Source organism: Callospermophilus lateralis, chromosome 8 (genome assembly GCF_048772815.1).
Source record: "Callospermophilus lateralis isolate mCalLat2 chromosome 8, mCalLat2.hap1, whole genome shotgun sequence".
Lineage (NCBI taxonomy): Eukaryota > Metazoa > Chordata > Mammalia > Rodentia > Sciuridae > Callospermophilus > Callospermophilus lateralis.
The window spans coordinates 26,180,812-26,202,361 of record NC_135312.1 but is presented as its reverse complement, the minus strand read 5'-3'; the positions used below and the strand labels follow the sequence as shown (position 1 = coordinate 26,202,361).

Here is a 21,550-nt window from a genome sequence, read left to right as displayed (position 1 = left end):
CCTTTAGTTAAAGAGAATATTCAGGGGCATCATTCAGCCATATTTTTTTCCTACAGGTCCAGAGAGGGGGTTTAATTTAAGTAGGCAGCTGTAATTTGCAAAATGCATTTGAGTTAACAAAGACTGATAATTGATTCTGTGCTTACAGTACTTTAAGCACTTGCATAATCAAATACTAAAGAATTGAAAGAACATACCATGTGGGGTCTTCCCAGGAGAATTCCCAAAGCCTGTTACTTCCATTGGTCTCAATAATATTCTTTTTAAAGTTTTATTTTTACATTCTCCATCCCTTATCACCTAATATAGTTAGTAACACAACTATCTTAATATAGAATGGGAATTGTATTTGCTCTATTAATAGTTTTCAGCTTGAGCATTGAGGCCTCTCTTCTGGGAGGGTAGGATAGGAGGCCTGGGAGTTAAAATATAAACTCTTTCATGGTACCTATTGCCTGTAAATTTAAAACAATTTTTATTTCTTTTTTTAATACTGACACAGGTTTCACACAGTAAGGTCTAAAGGTCTTAAGTTTTCTTCTCATGATTACTCTCATAAACCCTGTGTCTGCCTAGCCACAATAAGTTTTATCAGTCCTTACAGTATCTTTGTTACTTATTTTCTTAAAATATCTTTTAAAAAGCAAAAAATGAGGTACATTTAAACAATAGTATCGATACACGAATTTGAAAGAATGAAATAATTCTACAAAATTTTAATGAGAAAAAGTCCCCCATGATGCTTTTTGCTTCCTATTGACAGGAAGCATCTACTTTGGACAATTTTTGCTTTGTTCTTTTTTGTTATACTTTTATTTCAGAATAACATGATCATTCTCTCTCCACCTTTTATACTTGAATAGATAACAATTTAGCATTTCTTTACAACTCCTTTTCCACCATCACACCTCCAACTCACCCATTTCTACAAAAATACTTTTGATTTTGAATATATTATTATATACATAGCTTCTGTTTAAACAAAATTCTAGATAACAGGAGATCTCTAAATAAAAAGATCTATTTAGTTCTTACAGAGGCTAGAATGAAAAAGAAAACACTAGGTTGTCGGCAATTTCCTATAATTACCAGCAGCAGGGCTAGGTAGCAGTTGAATGATGAAATGGACACAGTCCTTACTACTTGCAGCTAGGGTTCTTGATGCCATCCAGTACTGGCCCATAAGGTGCCATTGGAGATGAGATGAGACACAGGACAAAGGAGTGCGGACCATTCTTGTACAGTGGTTACAGCTCATGGAAAGTTTTCTTTTTCTTTTTTTTTTTTTAAGTTATAGATACATCTTTATTTTAAAATCTCATCTGCCAATTTAGGGTTTTCCACCAACTCGAGGAGCAGAAACCTTCACAAGTTTCACAATCTTTTGCTTAGGTGCTACCTTTGTGAGAGCCTTAGCAGCAGCCATTGCCATCTTTTTAGATGCCTGCTTAGCCTTTTTTGCTTTCTTGACAGCCCTAATAGCTTGCTCTCATTTGAGCCTTTCTAACTTCTGGTTTCTGATTCCTCTTGGCCATGATATCCGCAAAGGATTCACTAGTGATGGCCTTCTGAAATTTGACTGCACGTTGGGTTCTCTTCTTTTGAATTTCTTCCAACTGGTCCTTCTTGTGCTTTCTTCTGTAAAGGACAGTCCAGTTTGTCTGCCGAGGATTCCTCTTGGATAGGAAAGCCAATTCGCATTTTGCATTAAGAAATTGGAAAAACTTTCCGTAGGTCCTGGCATAGTGCCTCCCCTGTCTGGAGTATATCTTGTAGCCCCTAAAACTGCACAGCTCTACCCTATAACGAAAAGTGAAAACCCATTAAGGGGGCTCTTTACAGCAAGTATTAGCCAGGCCCAGGACGCCGCAGAGGGGTTCTGCACGAGGATGGGAGCAGATTGGAATTCAAGCTTTATTAATGGGAAGTTTTCTACAACATGAGTGTTTGCAGGGCTGCTCATTATTTTACTGTCTAGTCATTAGTTTTAGAATAGGGTGGTTGTGTGGGGTAAAAAAAAAAAAAAGATAAGTAATGGCAAATGAATTTTCCTGACTTTTAGGTTGAAACCATTGAATTAAGGAACAGATAATCATGACTGCTCCCAGAAGAGATATAAAATTAGGAGAGCAATAGTAAACTGGAAAGTAATGTAGAATGTTAAAGCAGAAAGAAAGCTGAAATAAAAGTGGTAAGCAAAGGAAAGAAGGAAAGCAAAGACTGATGAACACTAGATCTGGCTGTGGTGCATGTGCTAGTAACCAGAAAATCCCTTACATCCTCAAGCCTTAAAAAATTCACACTCTCTGAAAAGGCCTCCTACTAATTGCCTTCAACCTAATTCTGCTTCAATTTGCCAGATAAGTCATTTCTCCAAGTGGAGGGAACTGATGTTATGAATGTGGACCCACAACTACCTTACAAAATATGAAAAGAATTTGCCATCCCATATTTTTACATCAGAAATAATACAAATCTAGGATTCTACTGTATGGTTTTCTGATGATTCTCAGTGCACAGTGACACACAGTTGGCTATGGTTTGAGTGTATCTCTCAAATCCATGTATTGTAAGCTCGATCTTCAATGTTGCAGTTCTGGGTAGTAGATTAAAGTGAGAGATGATTGTTCATGTCCTTATTTGTGGATTAATGTCTTCATCTTGGTCATAGGTTTTCCATCATGGATCCAGTTGTCATAAAAGAGAGTCCATACTCATTCTTTCTCTTTTATAAATCCTCATAGGTCCCATGGTTGAAGACAGCAACCAGAAAACATGACACTTTAAAGAAGACCCTCCAGAGAGGAGTTAAAGCATAGCATACTGCAGCACTTAGAGTGAGAGCCCAAAGCCATGCATCATGTGCTCCTGCACCCACTAAAAATCCCAAGAAGGCACAACAAAGCACTCTATGAGCATGCAAGATCAGGTCCCTGGACTGATAAACAAGAACCAACGGGTGAGAAATCCATATCCACCCAAGAAATAGCTCCTATCACTGAGTACTTTAGGAGAATACAAAGCTGAATAGTGATGGGCATCTGCTCAAGGTCCCAAATGCTGATGAAATGCAAACCCAGAAATTTCAGTTAGAATTTTTCTGCACCTCAGCATGGATTACTATAAATAGCTACAATATCAATTTTGAAAATACATGTTATTCTTCACTTTGATTCAATAGTTATTCACCTAGCTTTCAACACTACATCCTAAACCAAACTGATTGTATTTATTTTATAGTTTTGAAGCATTAATTGAAATCCTTATTTCCCTCTTTGTTTTCCAAACTTAGGTGACACTTGCTCCCCCTGGCTCCTCTTTTACCTCTTTCGTTACCTGCTATTGCATCAAACCATACCCATCAATCCGTTTTCATCTTTTACTTCTTTTCTCCATGGTTTATATTTCTCTCTTATATATTTTATTTTCATTCTCTCTCTTTTGCTCAAATTTTTCTCTCCTTCCATTTTTTTTGCCCTACAAAATATGCTGCAGTAATTTTAGTAATTAGTTTCTCAGCCAACTCCAGAACATTGCTATATTTCTTTCCTGGATTAGAGAAACATTATAAACAATTGGGGTTTGTTTGTTTGTTTGTTTGTTTGTTTTTTACTTTTCCTAGGACTACATGGATTTACTCTGAAGTGATTGTGATAAATAGGGTTTAATATTTTCTCTCAAAGTGGTGCTGATACTGGGAATAGCCAAAGAGACACAATGAGTAATATGAATACTTGTATATTTGCTCAGCCCCCCAGAGCTCTTGACAAAAAGCAAGGTCCCTAAATAGTCTCTTGCATAAAAGTAGGTGTAATAATCATCACAGTAGATTGGTAGACATTCAAGCAGTTTGAAAAATCTATGGGAAAATCACACCAAATTGCCCACAGCACTTTGACAACTATTCTCATAGACACCACAGTGGAGAAAATGTTAGAGAAAAAATATAGAAATAATAATATAATTTCAATGTTCATTTAGCTAAAAGAAGGTGTAAGTAATGAACTTAGAAAGTATAGGAAGTGAAAAATTATTACAAAAAATATAGAGATTCTAAAAAAAGAATTTAAAGAAATATTAGAAATGAATGATTCAATAAATTATGTTACAATTAAATGGAATACATCATTATATTAATTCTCTTTGAAGAAAGATTCTCAGACATTGAATGAAAAGTATATAATCTTGAAAATAAGTCAATAATAAAGAAAAGATATTAACAGACCATGACGAGAATATTCAAGAAATATGGAGTGACTTTAAGAAACCAAATCTTAGAATCATTGGTATAGATGAAGGCGTTAAAAAAGAAATGAAATGAATGCACAATATTTTCAATAAAATAGTATCAGAAAATTTTCCAAGATTTAAGAATGAAATGGAAATCCAAACACAAGAGAAATATAGAACCCCCAAATATACAAATATATATATATATATAACCCAATCAATAAATGGGCTAAAGTACTGAACAGATACTTCACAGAAGAAATACAATGGATTAATAAATATGAAACAAAGTTTAATATCTCTAGCAATCAGATAAAGGCAAATCAAAACTACTCTAAGATTTCATCTCAATTCAGTAATAATGGTAATTATCAAGAATACTAGCAACAATAAATGTTGGTAAGAATGTGGAGAAAAGGATGCACTCAAACATTCCTGGTGGGACTGCAAATTGTTGCAACCATTATGGAAAGTGCTATGGAGACTCCTCATAAAACTTGGTATGGAACCACCATTTGACCGAGCTATTCATTTCCTTGATTTATATCCAAAGGACTTAAAATCAGCATAGTACAGTAACACAGCCACATCAATGTATATAGAAACTCAACTCACAATAGATAAACTATGGATTCAATCTAGGTGACCTTCAAAAAATGAATAGATAAGGAAAATGTGGTATATATACACAAAGGAATATTACTTCAGCCTTAAAGAAGAATAAAATGATGTCATTTGCAGATAAATGGATGGAGCTGGAGAATATCATGCTAAACAAAATAAGTCAATCCCCCTAATCCAAATCTTGAACATTTTCTCTGATATTCAGATGCTAATTCACAATAAGGGGGTGGGGGGTTAGGAAGAATAAAGTTACTTTGGATTCAGCAGAGAGAAGTGAAAGGAGGGGAAGGAGTGTGCAGATAGAAAGGATAGAAGAATGAACCTGACATTATTACCCTGTGTGCATGTATGAGTACATTGTCAGTGTGATTCTACATCATGTACAACCAGAAGAATAAGAATTTATACTCCTTTTAGGTCTGATGTATCAAAGTGCATTCTACTGCCATGTATAACTAATTAGAACAGCTTTTAAAACAAGAAACATAATGAAAATCTCTGATATGCAGAATAAGAATAAAATTATAAATGCTGCAAGAGAAAAATAGCAAGTCACATTTACAAGTATGTCTTTTTGGATTTCAATATATTTTCAACCCAGACCCTAAAAGCAAGAAGTAGCTTGGAATAATATATACCAAGTTCTGAAAGCAAATATGGTACAAACAAAATTCTTATTATCCTTAAGTATTGAAGATGAAATTAAAAACTTTTATGGAAACCATAAATGGAAATAATTCATAACCATTGAGCCTACAGTACAAAACATACACAATGAAATATTTCATGCAGAATAATAAAAAATAAAAATGGAAACCATCACAGTGATCAATCACAATAGAAGAGTAGTAAATTAAAGGAGAATCAAGTCTGAAGTAAGCAATAGAAATAAATTAAAATGGCAGGAAATAAAAATAATTTCTTAAATAAAAATGATCTAAATTCTCCAATCAAAATTATAGATTAACAGATTGGATTAAAAACAAGACTTAATAGTATGTTATTCATAATAAGACTCATTTTACAGACTGAAGGTAAAAGTATGGAAAATATATATCACGCAAATGGAAACTGAAAACAAGCAGGGATAGCTTCTCTTATAACAAAAGAAAAGTAGACCTCAAGTCAAAATAATCAGAAAAGACAAAGTCACTTTACACTGGTTATGGGAATAATCCAACAAGATGTGATTGTACATATTTATGCTACAAAGGTCTGTCTATATCAATCCCTTCTCAATATAAAAAACTTAGTTGATCAAAACACAATAATACTCGGTGATTTTAACACACCTCTTCCACCATTTGACAGGACAAGTATGCATAAATTATGGAAAAATTCTTCAGAACTAAAAAGTACTATTAATCTACAGGACCTAACAGACAGCTATAGAACATTTCATCTACAGACAATGGAATGCATTTTCTTTTCAGTGCCACAGTGGACTTTCTCTTGAATAAGTCATATTTTAGGGCACAAAGTTAATCTTAGCAAATACAAAAGTATAGAGATGATTCCTAACAGCAGTCTATCAGATCATAATGAAATGAAATCAGAAATAAACAACAAGATCAAAAAAAAAAAAAACAAAGAAATGAATTTAACACCTGAAGATTAAATATCACACTTCTAAAGAAGGAAGGGATTATAAAAGAAATCAGAGGAGAAATAAAAAATTCTTAGAAATAAATGAACATAGAGATCACACATCCAAATCACTGGCACAGTATGAAAGGAGTTCTAAGATGAAAATTCGAAGCATTAAATTCTTACATTAAAATAATAGAAAGATAACAAATAAATAATATAACATTACATTTCAAGGCTGTGGGAGGTACTATTACAAAATAGGTAGAAAATAGGAAATAACTAAAATCAGAAACAAAATAATGAAATTGAGAATAAAAAAATACAAGGGATCAGTGAAAAAAAAGCATTGGTTCTTTGAAAAGACAAACAGAAGCAACAAAGCCTTAGCAATAGTAACCCAAAAAGTGAGAAGACCCAAGTCAACACAATTAGAAGTGTAAAAGATATATCCCAACAAACACTTTTGAAATCTGGTGATCACTGAAACCATATTCCTTAGTAAACTAGAAATTTTTGAAGATACTGACAAATTTCTAGACACATATGACCTATCCCAATTGTACCATGAGGAAATAGAAAATGTAATATAAACAGCCCAACATGAAGAAATGAAATTGAATCACAACTAAAAAGATTCCAACAAGGAAAACATAGGCCCAGATCGGTTCTCAGCTGAGCTTAACCAGACCTTTAAAGGAAGATGTAATGCAAATTATCAAGTTACTCTATGACATAGAAAAGGAGGAAACACTGCCAAGTTCATTTTATAAAGCCAGTAACATTCTGATACCAAAACCAAAGACAAATCAAAAATGAAAACTTCAGACCAATATCCCTGATGAACATTGATGCAAAATATCCTTAATAAAATATTGGCAGCCTGCTTTAAAAAAACACATTAAAATATAGTATACCATGATCTAGGGTGCGTTTCAACACAGGGATGCAAGGTTGGTTAACGTATGCAAATTAATAAATGTAATTCACATGAGTTAGAGCAGGAATAACAGGACTATCCTATTAAATGAAGAACATACATTTTAAAAAGTTCAATACCAGTTCGTGTTGAAAACACTATAGAAAATAGGGATAGAGAGAACTTGCCTCTACATTTTAAAGGCTATATCCTATATATGACAAACACAAGATCAACATCCTATTCAACAGAGAAAAGCTGTGCCGGGGTTTCCATCAACCCAATAGAGCAGATTCCTTCTTGGAGGTGTGAACCAGCTGGGAAAATTAAAAAAAAAAAAAAAAAGTCTGAATATAATCGGTAAGAAACAAAAGACAATTGGCAGAATATAGTTTTAAAAGCAGGGCTCCTGGTGGGTCTTCCAGGCCCTGATAGCAACTGGAATTTAACAAGGAAAAAGGGCCCAAATCCTTGGGAGAAATACATCAAAAGTTTTCAGTTTGGCAGGCTTCTTGACCATAAAGATGGGTAAACAAGTTGTTTGGGGCTTGGCAAGTGAATCCTAACACTCAGGGAACCAAGTGGAATGCAGAAGTCTGTTGAAGTCCTAGGGGGCAGGCAGTGGGGGAAGAGCCATACCATGCAAGAGAGCTTTTCAAGGAAGCAGGGAGGTCGCTGTATAATGTTGCCAGTGAGAGACAACAGGTCTTGTGAGGCACAATGGCCTTTGACTGAATGTGAGGCAATGTCAGCTGAAGGCTGAGTGAAGCCAAAGAGAGATGAGAGAAATTTACTTTTCTTTTAAATAGCTTAATCAAACTTGGAAGACATTATACTAAAAGAAATTAGTATAATATGAAAGTAAGACTGTGTGATTCTGCAGTCTACACGAGATATGTAAAGTAGTCACAAAGTCATAGAAGAGCTTAGAATAGTCATTACCTTGAGCTGGGGGGAAGCAGAAGTGGATAATCATTTACTTGGTATAAAGTTCCAATTATACAATATAATTTAGTCCTTGATATCTGCTGTGTCACAGTGCCTAAGGTTACCAGTTGTCCATTATGCATCTAAAAATTGATTAAGAAAGTACATCTCGGGCTGGGGATGTGGCTCAAGCGGTAGCGTGCTCGCCTGGCATGCGTGCGGCCAGGGTTCGATCCTCAGCACCATATACAAACAAAGATGTTGTGCCCGCCGAAAACTAAAAAATAAATATCAAAAAATTCTCTCTCTCTCTCTCTCTCTCTCTCTCTCTCTCTCTCTCTCTCTCTCTGTCTCTCACACTCTCTTTAAAAAAAAAAAAAAAGAAAGTACATCTCATATAAAGTATTCATACTCTAAAAGCAAAGCTAAAACAAGTGACACAAGGAAACTTGTGAAAGTCTTTGGATACATTAAATATATGCAATTGTTCATATCTATTATACCTCAGGAAAGCTGTTGAAATTAGACAAAGACAGAAATTATTCAGGGGGATTCCGTGTTATGTTGCAATGGGGCAGCACCTGGGGCCTGGATTAAGGTACAAAATAATATTTCTAAAAATTATCTGGGTCTTTACTGAGTGCAAGTAATGCCAATCCAAATAGAAGAAGGAAAAAAAAAGAAAGAAAAGAAAAGAAAAGCACCATTTAAAATCTATACTTTTTTCCTCTTTAGATTTTATCCAACTATAGTAGTGAAGATAGCATTGGGGATTTCCCTTCAGCCAAGCTTAGGACATGTGCTTGGGAGATGCTCTGTGATTTGCAACCCTGAAGCCAGCATGCAGAGTGATTGGTACCTACTCTGCTCTCTTGTTGTACTTGCAGTTTTTATTGCCTTGGGCTGTACTTGCAGTACTTTCTGGTACTCTGATTATCCTATAGCAGCCATTGTTGCCTTACCTGATAGCCTTATTAAATTTGTCTAAAATACACATTTATCCTTTAAAAAAAATCACAAACTATTCATAGCATTCTCACTCATTGCAGCCCCATGTTATAAACACCCAAAGCCTAACAGCAGGAAAGATGAATGAACTTTGGCGTGTTCATGTCATGGAATATTACTTATCAATAAGAAAAAATTTTGAAGTTGTAGCTCAGTGGTAAAGCATTTGCCTAACATGTGCAAGGCACTAGATCCAATCCTCTACACCACACACACAAAAAAAAGGAAATTAAAGAAATGAACAATTGATACATACTGGGGAATAAATGTCAGAAACATTCTCTTGAGCAGAAATGAGATACAAAACAATTTATTATATGGCTGCATTTATGTTATTTTTGGCAAAAGGAGCACAATGCATTCAGCTGTCAAATATAAATAAAAAAATAAATTTAAAAAAAGTGACCACGGAAGTGGTGATGGTAGTAAATCACTAGGATTTCTAAGACATAAAACACTTTGGAGTGATGAAAGATTCAATAGCTTTAAGAGTATGTGCATGTTTGTATATAATTGTCAAAATTCATCAAATTAGATATTTATGTTCCCTAAATTGATTTTAGAAAGTATGTTGAAGCCTACATCAAAAAAATAATGGTGAAAGCAAACATTTTTATTTGAAAATTCCAGGGTTTAAGGATAGAAGTTTCAATAGAATAATAAAAAAAACCCTCTGAAGTGATATGGAATAGACTTTAGAATGATCAAAGTGTTTGATCAATCTTACAGAAACAAGTCCTGGGCAATCAAGTGAGTAAGGAGTTAGATAGGACATGACTTGAAGGATGATTGACAGGGGAGGAAGCCCATGTTGACACAAGAGACTGCCTAGAGTACACCAAGAGGGCATAGAGCATAAGGGGAGACTCATAATACTATATATACTTGAGCATGTAGCTACAAATCCTCTCTGTTCCTTTCAAGTCAATATTAATAACTTGACTCTCAGATATGGTGATAGTACAGGTTTGCAATTCAGCAACCATAGTAAATTTTGCATTTGATTTTTGAAATATCAACCCTGTAACATTAATAACTGAGATTTCATTTTAGGACTGTCTTGGAAGCTTTCTGGTTCTTAGACTGTGACTTGAGCTAGACATTTTTTCCTGTGAGTGCTCCCAGGCACTCAGGTAATTCTGACCACAGAATAAACTTCATAGTCTTTGCTATTGTTGTACATTAAAGAGTAGCATCCATTGGACTCCTAAAGGAAGAGATTCAGATCCAGGCTGCATCTTGATTAACTGTTACTGCATTACATAATACAGATTACTTAACACCCTGTTTCTTGCTGGCAAATTTCACACCAATATGCTCAAATCCAAGCATATAAATAGAATAATTTCCAAATCTCTTTTCTTCAGTTGAATTTCTAAGGACCATGCAAGTTCCTCATAACAGTAGCCTATCAGTCAAGTTCCAATCAAGAGAAAAAGACCACATATAAATTTGATCAAGGAAAGTTTAGTATAATGAATTATAAAATCTTAGCAAGGAGTAGCTATTATGGTAAAAAGAGGACTATAAAGAATTTAGGAAAGTATAGGAATAAAAAACCACAACCTTTGGCACTGCCACCAGCTAAAGACGAAACAGATATGAATGATCATGTTCCCTGTCAAAGAATGAGAGGCAAACCTCCTTGTGTAAGTGAACTGGCTCACCAGTTCCCTTATAAAGTTCCCTTAGTTTCTGCAAAAAGGAAGTAGTTTTCAGGTGCTAGAAGCAACTGCTCACACAGAAGCACTGTATTATGGACAAACCTACACTGCTGGCCACCATCTATTATTGGCTGCTATGCCAAAAGATGCATGCTGGAGCCAAGAACAGGAGCACACTGGAGCCAATACAGACCTCTTCATGCAGTATCCCTGCAGAGCCCTCTGTTAACAGAGTTTGGTGACATCATAACATTCTACAAAAGAAAGCGTTTACTAAGTTCAGCTTCATTGTTACAGGTATGGAAGTGAAGGATAGAACTCACTGGCTTAAGCTGGCAATCACTAGTGATGTTGGAATAGCCAGAGCCCAGATGTGCCGCAGTCTCTGGCTGGGCACAAATCACGAGCCTCCACACAGCTTTTAGATTCAAACAGCAATTCTTTATTCCCGATCTCACACCGGCCTTCTACAAACACGTTCTGGGGAAATCCACGTTCTCTGCCCGAATCCACCACTCCACTGGGCTTCTGTCTCCCAAATATACTGTCTGACCCTAAGAACTCAAGAGGAACTCAGGCAGCAGGATACGCCCTATTCTAAACGGGGAACACCCTAATCTCATATTATGCTAAACCAGGAACACCCTAAACACTGATCTGCCCTGGTCCTTGAGCAAGGTCACCTTACATGCAATGTCACTGCAAAATGTCCTATTTCCACGAGTCCTTCCACTAAAGAAACATGGGGGTACGCTGGCAAGGAAATTGTCATACCTACTTGGCTGATGGCTCCCAGCACAGATGTGCATCAGGATTGTCAGTGTATTTGGAAAGAATAACCACCTTTGCAATGAATTGCTTAATTTATAATTACTTCTTTGTGTCATTAGTTACAGAAAAACACAAATGAAATATAAGTTCATCTATCATCTCAATTTCTTCTGTTAAAATATATTTTGCTAACACAATCTCCCAAATTCAAATGTGAGAATTTTGTGAACTTTGATTTGACAACACATTAAACAGCATAATTATAGAGGAAGAAATAAGGCAGGTGTCTTAAGTGAAGGTGCCATCATATTCTTTTCTATTAATGAGAGAAGATTGTTGCTTTTAGACAACATAGTATGATTAGAGGATTCCTAACATTTTGGAGAAATTTCTGGGAAAATAATATTTCTCATACTAAATAAGAAACAATTTACTGAAGAATTATAAAACATGATAAAACCTAGGCCCCTTTATCAAAAAGACATGAATCTATGGGAGAATAAAGGTAAATTTGGATTATTATGTTCTAAATGACTGTATTAAAATAGATCAGTACCAGGTGACTTCATTTCAATATGGCATTAAGCTGTCTATAACATACAGATAGAGAGATAGATAGATAGATAGATAGATAGATAGATAGATAGATAGACACACAAACAGAGTATTCAAAGAGCTGATGTTATGGAAGACCTATGCATGACTAATATGGAAAAAGGATAACTGCTTTCTTAAGCCCTACGGAGCTCTTTTCATTTTTAAGAATGTCCAACATTATTTGAGAGATCCATATAGTCCATCAGAGGATAATAATAATTAACATTTTTGATTGAATATTGTGTGCCAACTACTATTATTATAGTTTTATACATATGAATGCATTTAATACTTATAATAATTCAGGGAGTTTTAAAAAATGCAGCACACACACACACACACTCATTTACAGATAGGAATCATGCAAATATCTGACATTCAAAAGTCAAACAGTTATGTAATGGCACAGAAATATCTGAAAACTAATTCTAAAATGTACTTATTTACTTTTGGTAACAGACTCTGAATCTAAGGGCTCCTTACCACTTAGCCATATCACTAGCCTTTTTAAATTTTTTTTTTTTTTAATTTTAAGACAGGGTCTTTCTAAGTTGCTTAGAGCCTCTCTAAGTTGCTGACACCAGCTTTGAACTTCTGATTCTCCTGCCTCAGCTTCCCAAGCCACTGGAAATATAGGTATTCACCACTGTGTCCAGCCAAAATATAATATTTGTATCATACTTTTTCTATAATAAAAAAGAATTTAACACAATGAAAACTTTAAGTTTATACTTCTGTTTGGATCATAAATTTCTTTTTTAAAATCCTGGAAGACCAGATCAACGTCCCTTAGCACTAAAGGGTTAGGAAAGTAAAGTTTTAACATCTGTGATAATATATTTTAGGCATATGGAAATAATCCACTTTTCTCTATTCGTACCTATTTTTGAGAATTAAAATTTTGTGTGTAATAACTGGGGAGAAACCTGTGATTAGCATTTGCAGCATCGATAAACTGTCTAATTGCAAAGTCCTAATTTAGCCATTGCTGATTCTGTTAAAACTTTCTTTCACTTCCTGCAAATAGAAAAACATGTTCCACCAGAAAGAATTGTTTAAAGTGGGATTCCAGAAAATAGTGTTAAAATTTTAGGGAATCAAAAAACATCCTTTAATTTCCCTTTGCAATTTGAAACAGATGGAAAATACGGATTCCCCATCATCAGAGAAATATATACATAATATAAAAGGGTCATTGGACTGTGAATGAGAGTATCCAGAGATGTGGAAATGAGTATGCACTGCATATGCTCCCAAACTCACTGTGGCAATCAGTCACTTCTCTTATCGGGATGAGTAATTGAGGGATTAGAGTAAATATTCCCCCCCCCCACCAGGGAGTATAAATTTTGTTCTCTCAATAGAAACCTCATATCAGACAATAAACCATTGCTGATCACCCTTAATCTTATTGTCTGACTTCAGATTCGGACTATGGAAAATAGGAGCAACTTACTCTAGAGTTACCAACAAATAATAAAACTTGTGTGCTTCCTTGTCAAAGAGGCATGAATAGACTCTGGGAAAAGAAAGAGAAAATATTGACTAATCTAACTTCCAATAGTTTTGGAATTTATTGCAAATCAATCTTCAGCCATGTTTTGTTCCTCCCCATCCTGTGAGGCTAATGCAATAATTTGGGGCTGTTTCATTAAAACAGATATACATGCTTTTATACAAAATGAGGGACAACATATTCCTCATAGAGGTGTGATATAAAATTTGTTGTTGCTCCCTAGGGGGAAAATCCTGCATATTCAATATTGATCTTCTTTACTAGAGTGAAGGTGTCAAGGAATTCCCAGTAGGCTGATCCAGAGGAATCTGTATGCATTAGAGAAGATCCAAGATCCTTTATCATTAAGGGAGTTGGATTCTGCCATCTGTAAAAATTTTTGTCTCGATGTAAGATGCAAAATTAAGGACCACCAATGAGGAAAACAAAAAGATAATTGATGTTTTCGAGAATACTAGTGAGAAAAGAATAAATTGCAATGTATATTAAGTCTCATTTTGCTCCAAATCACAGAAATATTGCATTGCATCCTCAGATTAAACCTAGTTTTTTACTCACAGTTGTTTTTTTTTTTTGAGAATATTCCAAATGACAAATCAGACAGCATACCGAGAACTTCTGCCTTTGAAACTTGAAAGAAGTTTAGAATATTAGTAACTCATCCAAGATCAGAATAAAGAACACAGTTGCATGAGAATTTCAGGAATGAATAGGGATTTTTGTTAGAAAATATACAAATCGAATATGAGCTTCTAAATCTCACCAACTTGGGATATATTCCACCTAATTATATTATTGATATAAAAACAAAATTGTCCCTACGCTTTCACAAGGAAATGTGGGTGAAAATGTTTGCAATGTTGTGTCCACAGTGTAGAAAAGACAAATATGAAAGTAGTGAAGAGTTCGTAATTCCGACCTGAAATGTTATGGAGACAGATAGAGCACATTTTGCTCATTATTTCTTGATATTCAGGTTTCTGTTCTGTGAGTGACAGAGTGAAACATCAAGGAAAGCAGCCATTCTCATTATTTAACACTCTTACTTTTTCCTCACTGAAGCCTATTCAGTTAGATGACACAATTTCTTTATTGAATCACACAATACTATTCCCCTCCTTCACAATTACGTTCTGTTAACCCTGTAGCTATACCATTACACTGCCCAAGAGAAATGTTAATATGGGAATTGAAATTTTCAGAAGAATTTATGAACTAGTAGAAGAATATTGACAGCTTTCACCTTTGGAGCTTCCATTTTCTTGATCTTCCAATGTGGAAGGTTACAAATTACTTAATCCCATTTCAACAAGATCTTTCCCATTAAATTTTATTTTGTTTTCATAAGTATGAATTTCTGAATTCACAATAGAAAACTATGACTATTATAGATAGGGAGTAGCTATTTGTCTAAATCATTCAGAGTAAAGCAAGTATGATTTACTGTCTGGACTTCTGGCAATTGATGTCCAAGTTGAGAGTAAACATAGCTGGGAGAGAGTTCTAGCACTCTAGATTTTTTTTAAGGATAATTACAGTATTTCCAAGTCATATTTAATTTTATTTACTCCCACTGTGAGATACATAATAAAAATAGTAAAACATTTTTTTCTTTTGAAAAAAATTCTAAATTTTTTCTCTTGAAAAACTTTCCTTTTCTAAAGCATATACATGTAAACTTTGTAGATACAACCAAGATCAGGAAATGGAATCTAAGCCCATCGGTAAAGAATATATATATTTCAGTAATACTTCTCAGACATATGAATGTGTTTAAGATGTCTATGTGGGCTGGGGTTGTGGCTCAAGCGGTAGCGTGCTCGCTTGGCATGCGCGGGGCACTGGGTTTGATCCTCAGCACCACATAAAAATAAAATAAAAGATGTTGTGTCCACCGAGAACTAAAAAAATAAATATTAAAAATTTCTCTCTCTCTCTCTCTCTCTCTCTCTCTCTCTCTCTCTCTCTCTCTCTCTCTCTCTCTTTAAAAAAAAAATGTCCATGTGCCTGCCAATACAAGTATAAAAACCTAGAGTATTTGAAGGGACATCTCTCTGCAGCGTCCTAATTGAAATATTATGTTCTGCACTAGGTGTTGAAATTTCTGAGAACTGAAATACTGATATGCAAGAATAACAAGAATTGAGTCTATAACTTCACAATATAGGTAGGTGTGTGGATTAATAATGAAGAAATCTTTTAAAATAGCTAAGATTCTCCAGAATCAAACTGCCTTAACTATTTGATTTACAAGCTGCAAGATATTGGGAAAATTAATTTATCTTCTATACTTTAGTCCCTTCTATTTCAGAATGGGAATCATGGAACCTACTTAATAAATATGTTTTAGTGTTAAATGAGATATTTCTTATTTGTTTGTTTGTTTGATTATTTATTTTATTTTTTATTGATTTTATTTTTTTTACATACACGACAGCAGTGGAATGCATTATAATTCTTATTACATATATAGAGTGCAATTTTTGTATCTCTGTGTATAAAGTATGTTCACACCAATTTATGCCTTTATACATGTACTTTGTTTTTTTTTTGCATTACAATTCTTAATACACATATATACCATATTTTTTCATATCTCTGTATATAAAGTATATAATTTTTCATATCTCTGTATATAAAGTACTCAATTCAAATCTTCATACATGTACTTTGTATAATAATGTCCATCACATTCCAGCTTCCTTGATAATCCCCTGCCCCCTCCCTTTCCCTCCCACCCCTTTTCCCTATCTAGAATTCATCTAATCCTCCCATGATCTCCCTCCCTACCCCACTATGAGTCAACCTCCTTATATCAGAGAAAACATTTGGCATTTTGGGGAGGAATTGGCTGACTTCACTTAGCATTATCTTCTCCAACGCCATCCATTTACCTGCACAGGCCATGTTTTGGTTCTTTTTTAATGCTAAGTAAAATTCCATTGTGTATATATGCCATATTTTTTTATCCATTCATTCCACTGAAGGACATCTAGGTTGGCTCTACAGTTTATTTATTGTGTATTGTGCTGCTATAAACATTGATGTGGCTGTGTCCCTGTAGTATGCTGTCTTTAAGTCCTTTGGGTATAGTCCAAGAAGAAAATGAGATATTTCTAATGTAACCCAGGACTATGCTTAACAGTGTATGACAGAGATACCGAATAACAGAGACTGAAACAAGCAAATGCATAATAAAGTTCATTTATCTTTCATATAGAACTTAGGAATTATGTGAAATCAAATAGTTTAGTACTAAAAAGGCAGTGTGCTTCATAAAGTACTTATAATTCTGGGCTTTTTTCTGAAGAACAATTCATAATGTTAACATGATTGTTCTTTCTTTTGTCATTCTGTGTACATATCATGTTTCAGATAGAAGAAAGAAAGAAAGAAAGGGCACAGATCTACTGTCTTTCACTAAGGTCTCCAAATAGATCCATGAGACATTTGCCCAACCATATACATCCTGTCGGCCAAAGTTAAGTTTATGGAACAATTTTCTTCAAGAAAGCTAGCTTTGCCCAGCTAATAGTCAGGAGCTGAAACAAAGGAGAGCTATGAAGAAAATAGAGATGTTGAGAAAACAACTCTGTGCCATAATATTTCCTAACCCAAAATAAACCCTTGGTAAGTGTTAGACACTTAAATGCTTACCTTAGGGGCTGGGGATGTGGCTCAAGCAGTAGCAAGCTCGCCTGGCATGCGCGGGGCACTGAGTTCGATACTCAGCACCATATAAAAATAAAATAAAGATGTTGTGTCCACCGAAAACTAAAAAGTAAATATTAAAAAAACCTCTCTCTCTCTCTCTCTCAAAAAAAATGCATACCTTAGCAACTGACATCATTCTGTACTAATAGGTAGTTATTTCAACTATTTGAATCAGTCCAAATAGCTAGTTACAATAATAAAACATGGTACATAATAGACAAAGAGCTCTCTCCCTCTCTTTCTGCCTCAGAGACATTAACAAAAAACAATTACTTTCTACTTGTAGTGATGATCATATACTTATTTTTAGCATTGAAGATGGTTTTAAGGTAGAATCTATTAGGTAGTAAATGGATGTACATGTGGGAACTGAACTGCTCTCTAAAAGTCAAACTCCATAGAGGAAATTTTTTTTAGGAGAGAGGAATGAAAGTATTTTCAATCAGATGTTTCAAGGAGACCATCATGAGCAGAACTATAACTTAGTATAAGGATCCAAGTAGTCATTATTGCAGAAAATTGAGTTTAGAAGAATAGCCCATTAAAATGGATGCTGATTTCCCCAGGTGTAAGTACCCTGATGTCTCCTTTTGTCAGTGACAATAGTCTGTAGCCTAAAATAATATAATACACTTCTATCCAAGTACCGTTCTTTTCACAAGAATTTGATAATCATATTTTATTACCCAGAATACTTTGGCCTTTATATTTCACATTGCAGATTCAAATGACTGGTCCTCACCTGATGATTCCTTATTATCCTCAACCACTGCAGAGGAAGAGAGAAAGAAGGATGTGATTAATGCTTTAGTCAATGAACTGTCACATAGCAGAAGAAAAGCACAGTGATTGTAAAGCAAACTGTTATTCCTGTCTCAGGCTTTCTATTCATTATTTATGTAAGATATTGGAACTCTGATAGGTTATTACTACTCAGAATTATTAAATGCTGTGAGTAGTGAGAAACAAGCATCCCAAGTTATGATACAGTTGTGTATATTGCTTAATATATAACTCATCATACATGCATCCCATAATGTAGAAGGCTATGAAGAATAAAAACAGCGAGAATGCAGTAAAATTTTAAAAATAAAAAGAGATTGCTAGCTGAGGCTAATTTTCCAAAATTCATATTTGAAAGTCAAGGGTTTTTATTTAAAAGATTTAGCATGCGAGTCATCTGCTGCTAGAAAATCGAAGAATGGGAACATTTCTAAAAAGTCATCACACAAAATTAGAGGCTTTTTGTATGAAAAGAAAAAAAGAAGTGGCAGATTTCTGCATCTCTACATAGTACCACTTCAACTTTCAAGAACATATTATAGGAAGAAATCAGTTTCCTTAATTAAGGACAGTGAGAACCTGAGAACAAGGGTAACACTTTCAAACCATAGACAAATAAAGTTAAGCAGCTGTATTTAACCTAGCTTCAAAAAAACCAAAGAGAAGAGCACCTGCAAGGACATCAGCTCTAATGTAGACTCCAGTCATGAAACTCTTTCAGCACCAGAGATGACTAAGTATGAGCACTATTCAAAAGGAAGTTGCTCATGAATGCTCAAATTAATTATATGGATTTGTTTTTGTGAGATCAAATGGTTGCCCAAATGAAAGTGAAAAGGGAACCTAGTACATAATCACTTCTAACATATATACACTCAAGAAATATCTCAATACTATTAATACCAAAGGTATTATTTTAAAATGTATTTTGATAGTCTGCTTACCTCTTGCCAATGTATTGAGCTAAACAATGGCATTATAGTTGCTGTAAATAATACTAAAAAATGATTATTCACCCCCAAGAAAGACCTAATGAGGCCTATTCTCTAGGAATATGTGTATGTAAACAAGATTTTCTTTCCTTTTTTAATTATTGATTTTATTTTTCAAAATACATGTCAGCGGAATGCATTAGAATTCTTATTACACATATAGAGCACAAATTTTCATATCTCTGTTTATATAGAATGTATGTCCACACCAATTCATGTCTTTATACATGTAGTTTGGATAGTGATGCCCATCACATTCCACCATCATTGCTAACCTCCTGCCCCCTCTCTTCCCTTCCCACCCCTCTGCTTTATCTGAGTTCATCTATTCCTCCCATGCTCCCCCTCCCTACCCCACTATGAGTCAGTCACCTAGATAGTCATTCTCATCAAAGTTTGACAGCCATTCTCCACACTATGGTGGATTCTATAGTCAAACTGATATTGTGTAATTTTAATTAAATCAATGCAAATCACTGTTATGCATAGCTTTTGTTTGTATGAGAGAACTACTGCTGCAATAATACCACATAATATACTAATATACCACCTAAATATCTGCAGCTTTCTGCAGAAAACCTTTGTTTTTGTTTGCTTTTAGATATATCTGTGATTGGGGCATATTTGCCTTGATGTATGTATTGGCTTGATTTGGTTCATGATTCGTGTCAGTATCATGTTGTGGTATCTACACTGAATGTGCAGCAGATTCCTATTATATGTCCTCAGAGAACAGAGATACACAAAAATAAATGTGCAAGCACACATACATTAAGTCTCTCTTCTGGCTTCATAAGTTGGATTTCTGGCATATTCCAATTTAATATTTTCTAATTTTCATGGTGATTATTTTTTGATATATAAATTGTATAGAAGACCATTTTTATTTTTAAATTTTGAGAAATTTCTAATTATTTGGTATATATTATGATTAATTTCTATTATGTGTAAATTGTAAGCTTTATGTACTTTTAATTTTTAAAATTCATTTTATGGTCTAGATTATAGTGTATTTAGGAAAATATTCCTTTAGCATTTGAAATATATATATTCTGCCCTCATTGGATGTAGTGTTCCATGATGTCCATAAGGTCCAGTAAGATCATTTATGCTCTTTATATACTTAATGGTTTTTGTCTCCTCATTCAAGAAATTATTGGAAAATTGGTGTTAAAATTTGATTAGTTTTCTTTTAGTGCATTTATATTATGCTATGAGATGCATTTTTGGACTTCAATTTCTCTGTTTATAATTAATTTTTTCTTTTGTAAAAAGCATTTGGTTTGATAATTTTATATACAGTTTAGCAGTCTGTATTTTTTTAGGTAATGTTTTGTGCATTTGAATTTACTGTAGTTAGTGACATGAATTGTAAACTTTTCAAACTTATTTTGAAAACTTTTCAACTTATTTTTCTATGTTCCTTCCACAATTTAATTTCTTTCTTACTTCATGTTACAATACACATTTTTTACTTATTATGATCTATCTAAATAAATTTAATATTGTGTCACTGTCAAATAAAAGAATCTCCTAAGACTTATAACAATAAAAAAAGCAGAACATTCTGGCATAGTTGCTTTACAGAATTTTGATATGTAAGATTTTCAATTATTATCATTTACATAATATTAAGCATCAATTAAACACTTAAAATTTAACTACTACAATATTAACTATAAGTAAGCTAGAACCTTATTCATTTATTCAGACCACAAATCATTATTTTAAAAACATATGCTTTTCCTTCTTGGTAACTGATCTTTTCACTTATTTCAAAGTCTGTTGTTGATGGGTCACTGTGCGTTGTTTTTAGTTCATGTCCAGGGAACAAATCTCATGGTTAGGTTGCTCCCCATGTTTTCAATTTATAAACCCATGTGTCACTTGCCAAAACCAGGTTATCAAAAGAAGGATTTCACTACTAAAGTTGAAATTCAGCCAGCAAATAAACAAAAGGTTAAAAATTGTAAACTAAAATTTGAATGAAACAAAAATGAAGTTATAGAAAAAAATCAGTGACCAAGAGAATGTTGACATTGGTACTATCTAATGTTCTCAATTTGCAAACAGAGAAATTTGAATTTGAAAGTGTTTATGACAAGAAGGACAGAAATTACCCAGAGAAAGTGATAGTGGCAAAAAATCTTACATTAAATAAACATTTGTATATACTTTATGACAATAAACATACAAAAGATAAAATGTTGAAAGGTGA

General features: G+C 34.0%; 1 pseudogene; it reads right to left on the bottom strand.

Annotated features, from left to right (window-relative positions):
• Nucleotides 1-1,330: 1,330 nt before the first annotated feature.
• Nucleotides 1,331-21,550, bottom strand: part of LOC143406437 (large ribosomal subunit protein eL24 pseudogene) — a 45,072-nt pseudogene continuing 24,852 nt past the window's right edge.